Here is an 8,383-nt window from a genome sequence, read left to right as displayed (position 1 = left end):
ACAGCTTCCAAATTTATTGATGCGTAAGATATATATAAATTCTTCATTAAATAATTTGCAAAAATTCGTTTTTTAGCCATTTGAAAGCGAGTAGTTTCGGAACCTTCAAAATACAAGTCATACTCTTTGCAGCGAAGTTTTCTTGACCTCAATCATGCACATTTAGCAGCTGTCTGTGTCTATCTGCTGCCAATCCTGATATGTGACATCATCAGACTGCATTAATGCATGATACATCAATTAGGTACATGGTGATCTATGAAGGGTAGTGGAGTTCAATGAGAGTGTCGCGCAAGATAATTGAGAAATGATACAAGGAAGAGGATTATGGTATCTATGCATACACCGTCACTTATAGCTGCTGTATCCAACAGCATCTCATGAACGAAGCATCTTCTGCCTCAGTGCTGAAATTCACCGTTACAGTTGCCCGCCTGTACTCCCCGTGCACAAACGGAAACAAACCATGAAGGTAACATTTGCTTTTTCTCTCTTTTTTGTACTGTATGCGCAGCGATCGCCTGCACCAAAGATAAGTCATGTGCGGTGAAGTGAAGAAATAGGGAGAAACGTGAGAGTGCGTGCGAACGCTGCGCCGTTGCTCACTTGTGCCACTTCAAAATGACACATGAAACCACTTTTTCCATGTTAGGCATGCTGTCTAATTTAGTATAATTGTGACAGAGCTCTGCAATTTCGAATGGCAGAAAGATAAGCCGGTTTAAATCCTGATATGCCACAGGTACATGTGCAATAAACAAAATTAACGAAAATTGAAGGCAGCTGTGCTGTGTTTCCCGCTGTTCTCGTTTTTTAACGCCTGTTTTTTTTTCGTACCATCCGTAATCGGCCCCCACTACGACGTGTCTCATGACCATATCCATGCTTTTGGTTTGTAATATCCCCCAAGCAGTGATTAATATAATCACCATCATCATTATCATCAAAATATTTATCATCATCGTGATCTTTTTGTTCTCTCTTCGAAATTTGCCATAGTGCTAGCAGACAGGAATGAGGAAGACACAGCGGGACAAGCGTTATTTCAAAGGAATGTTTGTGTTCAAAAGTAACAGTATATGTATGTTCTTATACGAGAGACCCTATCCCTCCACATGGAAACCGGGCGTGCCCAGAAAGGCGGATGGATGAATGGATGGATATGACTGTACCCTTTAGATCGGGCGGTGGCTAGCCCCACCAACCCATAATACTTAATCAACCAAAAACTAGATTTATTTTTTCCCTTCAACTAGTGAGGTTGAAGATTCGTACTTTGCAGTGAAGGGTTTAATTTTCACTCGTGCCTTGACTTTAGCCACCAATCAGATAACCTCCTTCTAGTTAATTTCACCCGCTTAAAGACTATTTTGCCCTCTCTGTCCCTAAACCCCAGTGCTTTGAAAAATTCTGCACCATCATCCTGATCTATAGGCTGAAGCCCTTTACAGAACATTATCAAGTGTTCGGCAGTTTCCTCCTCCTCTCCACATGCACTGTATACCGTGTCTACCCCTTCGTATTTGGTTCGATATGTCTTGGTTCGCAATACTCCCGTCCTGGCCTCAAACAGTAGAGAACTACCCGAGTATTATCATATAGATTCTTTCCTTGGAAATTTCTTGCTCAAAAGTTCGATAGATCTCTAGTGCGGACTTCTTCATCATGCCCATTCTCCACATGTCAGTCTCCGTTTCCTTCCCTTTCTTCTTAACCAATAGTGCTTTTTGGTTTCGCCACCTGCTGTTTTCTAAGTATTTACCAGTCAACTTCCTGGTTCACTTCCTCCATTTTGTATCGACATTCTTCATGTACAAGTAGCTGAAAATCTTCCTAGCCCAACGCTCCTCCCCAATTTCTCACTATCACTTCTCAAATTTTATCTTGCTGCTAGCTTCCCTGCCCTCAAATGATGTCCATCCCATATCGCCTTGTACTCCCTGATTTGGTGTATTCCCGTGAGCTCCTAAGGCAAGCCTACCTATACCACGTTGCTTAATTTCTAATCTTGCTTGAACTTCTGATCTCATGGACAAGACCGCATTGCCGAACGTCAGACCAGGAACCATGACCCCTTTTCATATTCTTCTCACAACATCATACCTATTGTAATTCCACAGTGCCCTATTTTTCATCACTGCTGCATTTCTGTTACCTTTAGTGTTCACGTATGTTTTGTGTTCCCTTAGGTACTCGTTCCCATTGCTTATCCTTACGCCCAGATATTTGTATTTATCTGTTATCTCTAGCGTGACCTCCTGCATTCTAAGCTCACTACCTTCGTTGTCATTGAGAATCATGACTGCTGATTTTCCTTATTGAATCTGAAATCTAACCTATCTCCCTCATACCGCAGATGTCCTCCAATCTCTACAAATCTTCCTTTTTGCCGGCCATTTGCAATATATGATCTGCGTACATCAATGCTGGTAGTGCCTGTTCGATGAGTTTTCCTTGTTTTACTAAAGAGAGGTTGAAGCCCAGTCCATTTCCTTATAATTTGGCCTCTAATCTTTGTAGGTACATGATGAATAATAAGGGTTACAGGGGACACCCCTGAATAAGCCCCCGTTTTACCTCTGCAGGCTTGGATACCTGTTTTTCCCACTTTATAATTACCTTGTTACCTTTATGGATATCCTTTAAAATATTAGTGACTACATCTTCCATGCCTAGTGTGTCCAGTATTCCCCACAATTCCTCTTGAACCACGCTATCGTACGCTCCCTTGACATCCAAAAAATGCTAGGCACAGGGGCCTGTGTTTCTTTTCTGCTATTTCGATGCACTGCGTCAGTGAGAACAGATTGTCTTCCAACCTCCTGTGTTTCCGAAACCCATTCTGCAGTTCCCCCAGCACCCCCTCATCCTCTATCCATGCCTGCAGTCTTCCCTTTATAATCTGCATCGCCAGCCTGTAGACCACTGATGTCACTGTTATAGGACGGTAGTTGTTTATGCCAGCTTTGTTACCCTTTCCTTTATAGATCATGCTCATACTGCTTAGTTTCTATCTATCGGGAACTTCTCCGTCGATTATTATTTACTCACTGCCTCTCTCAAAGCCTGCTTAGACTTCGGACCTAATGTCTTTATCAGCATAACTGGAATGCCATCAGGGCCTGTTGATGTACTACTAGGAACCCTTTTCTCAGCCCTTTCCCACTCTCGTTGTGAAAATGAAGCCATTGCGCCACTTGATTCGTCCTTGTCTATTGTGGTGCATAAAGCACTTCTTTGTAGAAATTTTTCTATCACCCTTGTTCTTATATATTCGATAGCTTCGTCCCCTTATAGCCTAGCACCTTGAGCTGTAGTTATAAACCTCTGCTCTAGGCTCGTCTCATTTCTTAGGGAGCTTAGATGGTTCCGAAATTTCGCAGCTGCCTTTCTATCTTTTTTTATGTACTTCTGCCAGCCACTGAGCTCCTTTTCTTCTAATCTTTTCATTGATCAGAAGAGATGCATCCCTTCTACAGCTTAGAAAGATTTCCCATTTTCTTTCAACATCATCTGTTGGTTCACCCCGCTGCTTAGCATGCCTGTGTTCCCTAGAGGCTTCCTGGCGTTTTTCTATGGCTCTCTTGACTTCCTCATCCCAACAACTCTTGGGTTTCTGTCTTCTTTTGCGGGGTGACTTGTCATGTGCCTTAGCAAGCTCTAACTGAAACAGTCTAATTAGATTCGTGTATGTCCACACTGTTTTATTATCCTGAGTGATTACTTTCTCAATTTGTTTAGTGGCTATTTCAATTTGCCTTTCGGAATAAAAATTTTCCTGTAGTTGCTCATCTTGTCTCCTTCCCACTTTCACTTCTCTTCCAAAACGTAGCTTAATACTTTTGTGATCACTACCCAGACTTCTGGAGCCACCTTCATCTATGTGCATTCCCCTGAGCTTATCATACATCCGATTTGACATGAGTGGGTAATCTATCGTCGACTGCAGCCTTCCTACCTCCCATGTTATTTGCCCTTCACACTTCTCGGTACTGTTGCAAATGATCAAATCATGCCTTTCACACATATCCATGATCATTTTGCTGTCGGGTCGGTATACCCATCTATATCTTCTATGTGCGCATTCATATCTCCTAGTATAATTATCTCGCACTCTCCTCCTAGCTCCTGAGTGTCCCTTGATATACACTCTACCATTGCCTGGTTTTCCTCTCTGGTCTTTGCTCCCGTCCACAAGTACACGAAACCAAAGAGTGTCATTTGCCCTGCCACTTTCCTTTTCAGCCATAAATGTTCCTTGCACTCCTGCTAGACCCTTTGCCAGTCTGTACTTTTATGAATGAATGCCCCAATACCACCCCCCTTTCTGCTGCTTTCTGTTCTATTACAATATTCCCACGCGTAGTCCAGATTGTTAGGAGGTTGTTCCATGTCCCTGAGATGTATTTCTACAAAACCGTATACGATCGGCCTCTCCTCTCTTAGCTGTTCTTCTATCTCTTCCCACTTCAGCCTGTTCCTATCACCCTGCATGTTAATATACCCTACGTCTGAATTGGCTCGGCGCTCGTGGCTACGTCTATTTCTGCCCCGGACTCTACCTATCTTAAATTCTGGCGCCACTTTGGGATTGTATCTGTTCATACCACCTGTCAAAGAGTCTCCCTACTTGTTTTCCTCGTTACTAGCTATCCTGCACCCCGAAGGGACCGCTTGCCCCCAAAAAAAGCTACTGCGCGTCCTGCAAGTCGCCAATCCACCTCATGACCTAGCAGCCCATCGAAGTGAATTCTGTCTCGTTGAAAACCACACCACCTGTACACCTCTCTGTTTATTTCCACCACCTCAAAGCCTTTCTCTCGACTCATCCGCCATATCTCTTGGTTTGCGTTGACAACCGCTCTTTGCAGGTTGCTATCACGCACCGGTACCTCCGGTATCGTGCATATTTCAATTTCAGAGCGCCACCAAACGGCAGCTGACACAGCTATTACTGACCCTCGCTATCAGGGTGGCTTAGACTATCTCTCGCGTATTTTTTATCGGCATTCCTATATACTCAATGGTGCACTCTTTTAACAAAGCTGCGCGTCCACAATCATCACAATGTACAGGCATGTGACCAGCTCAATATCGATATAACTGCTGCCCGCGACAGTGCGTGTGAGGACAAAATAGCACTCAGATTGAAAGCCTCGACGATTCAGGATCAGTGAGCCCTTATCCTATTTCTGACAGGGGAAGATGTTAAACCGGCCGCCATTTATCACCTGCGATTTTCATGTATTTGGTCCCCTGAAAAAATTTTTGAGTCTCCAACAGAAGCGCTTTAGCTCGGACGAAGAGCTCAGTGATGCTTAGAAGGACTGGGTCTTGTCACAGCCTCGGGAATTCAGCGAACAAGGAATCCTTGGGCTTGTTCATCAATGGAATTGTTGGTATTAAAGTGTGTATGCTTTCGAATTTTTTTTTTCATTTATACCGTCTCATTTTGTACCTTTTCATTCGAACCTCTTGTATATTTGGAATATCTAGAATGGGAGCACTTTCCTCCCCTTTCCTTCCGTCTTTTCGAATTAATTTTCGCAGGATGTGTGCTATAAATGATCTAAATATGAGATCACTTAGCATGTTAAAATAAAAATAACCCACGCAAAATGGCCGGAGGCAGGACGCAGGAGACCGCCCGAGATTACGCGTGGCTTCTGCTAGGCTGCAAGAAAGCTGATAGTTAGCGCAGGAATGGTAAACAATATGTCATATTATCTTTCACATACTTTGGCGACGCTTCGCGAACATCAAAGAAGACACCAAGGTTGGAATTGAAAGCGGTTTATGGGCTCTACAAGCTCACCACATTACAGTGGCTGCGGGGGACCATAAAATCGTTGGTCAGCCAATGCTGTATGTGAACACGCCACAATCTTATTTAATCTCGGAGGTTGGAAGGTGTAAATGCACCGAAGTGGACAAAAATTAACAAGTATTTTGCGCAACTTTGGCCATCCAACGGTAGACCATTGATTGCGCAGATTCCAGCCATTCATGAAATTATCGGGGCCTTTACGATTATCTGTTGATATTTATTAAGAAATAATTTCGTACACCAACACGTGGCCAGGGCTGAGCAATACCAAAGATACATTTTCCCAAAATACTATCTTAGATACCCTTCGCGTATCTTGTATCTGTATCGCGACACGTTTCGCAAAATGGGTATCTCTACCTGTATTTCCGTTACATTTAATAATGTATCGTGTATCTTAATATACAAGATACCGCGATTGCAACGCTATATATATACCGTGTAAAAAGTCAATTGCTGACCGAACTCCGCTTCTCACACTGAGACTGGCACCACTAAGTCACCTAAATTAAACTAATGGCAGTCACATCATCTATCCACCCAACTCCACCAGTGAGTGCAGACTATGAGGTGCCCACGTCCCTTTTGGTAGAGCAGAGCAGCATGACAAAGCTCGCGAGGTCTCGACAGAAACTATACGTTTGCGTGCTTGTCCACGTGTCTTTTGTTGTCAATTGTTTTTTCAGTTATGTCAGAGCTATCACACTTACCCTTATCCACTTGAGAGCACCGTGTACCACAATGCGCGTGGCGATGTCCACACAATTACTGATGCCGATTTTCAGCGTGGACCTATAGCAACGCTGATACTGATTCTGTATTTATTATAACAAGCACTTACCCATGAGACGGTATCTTGGCGTACCATGCCGCTTTCTTCCTGCTGTTTCTATTTAAGAGCTCTTGAAACTATAATAAGAATGTTAGCACAAGTGTTTTCTCAGGTGTCCTTTTTTTGCATCCCATACCAAGAGCTCTGAACATTTTTCTGTCTTGTGAATGCAAGATGTCTTTGTAAAATGCAGCCTAAATAAGCTCTTTATTTTAGCTTGACCTGTAATTGCCTGATTTTGTTTTGCTACTACTACACATTTATATTCACTTGAGTTTACTCTTCTGCCAAGGAGATTCGGAAAACATCCGTTATTATGTGGGCGTGCTTTGGGTACACAGCACCAGGCATTCTGCTTTCTGCTTAGTGTATTGACCCAATTGAGTGTGCATTATAATATTGAGAATGAACAGCCGTCATGTCTGGTTAACATCCATTGTGGTTAGGCGTCATGCGCTGAAGTCTATTTATGTAGCTGTATCCAGGGCCAGCGTCATCGCGAGCATCAGCGCTTCATATCAGCTTCTAGTGTTTCTAATACGCATGTTCTAATTGGTATCGTTGAGCAAGTGCAAACAGCTGGTAATATAAACATCTGCAATTCGTCAACACATGTCTGTGCGTGCAACATTTGTACATATTGTCACGTTACAACGTAACTGTAACCTGCTGATAATGGCACACAAGGACGTCAAACTGATTCGAACAACGGCAGTACGACTATTGTTTTTCTCTGCACGCGCATCTTTGTCCTCTTCTGAGCAGCGGCACATACAAGCATGCTAGCATCTGTGGAAATAATAGTTTCAGAACTTGTACTAGTGGCATTACCCCACTTCCCAAAGGACATCGTCCAGATGTCATAACACTATTGCCAGATGAAAACACGCACGATAAGCAGTACACAAGGGGGTGTTCACAATCACTGTAAGTCTACTCAAGGGAGTGTGACGAATAGTCAGCGTTGGTAAAATGGTTTCATCCTCGAAACATGGACGACGGGGGGCTGTTGTGAACGGCGGGATTGACGAGCCATGTCCTCGTCAAGAACCTCGTAGTTCACTTCGCTGAGACGACGGAGAACTCTATAGGGACCAAAATAGCGGCGTAACAACTTTTCCGACCGGCCCCGTTGTCGAATGGGAGTCCACAACCATACTCGTTCTCCGGGTTGGTAAGAGACATCGCGACGACGAGCGTTGTACCGCAGCGAGTCGATGCATTGTTGCTTATGGATTCGTTCGACTGCAAGCTTACGAGCCGCGTCTGCCAGTCTGATAAATTCGTTCGTCTTGACACTAATCTGGTGTCTGTCTGGTAGAAGCATGGCATCCAGCATTGTAGTGACCTCCCTGCCATGAAGCAACCGGAATGGTGTGAATCCAGTTGTTTCTTGCACGGCGGTGTTGTAAGCGAACGTGACATAAGGGAGGATGTCATCCCAGTTTTTGTGGTCTTGGTCAACGTACATGGATAGCATGTCGGCGATCGTCTTGTTTAGTCGCTCTGTAGGGCCGTTGCTTTGTGGGTGGTATGCAGTAGTTTTTCGATGTACTGTGCCGCTAAGCTGCATGACGTCTTGTATCATCCGGGCGGTAAAAGCTGTGCCACGATCAGTTATGACAACTGCTGGTGCTCCATGTCGGAGGACGATGTTTTTCATAAAAAAGTGGGCAGTCTCAATGGCGGTGCCACGTTGTAATGCCTTCGTTTCGCAGTAGCGC

This window comes from Rhipicephalus microplus, chromosome X (assembly GCF_043290135.1).
Source record: "Rhipicephalus microplus isolate Deutch F79 chromosome X, USDA_Rmic, whole genome shotgun sequence".
NCBI classification, from domain to species: Eukaryota; Metazoa; Arthropoda; class Arachnida; order Ixodida; family Ixodidae; genus Rhipicephalus; species Rhipicephalus microplus.
The sequence above is the reverse complement of the archived record's forward strand: the minus strand, read 5'-3'. Positions refer to the sequence as shown.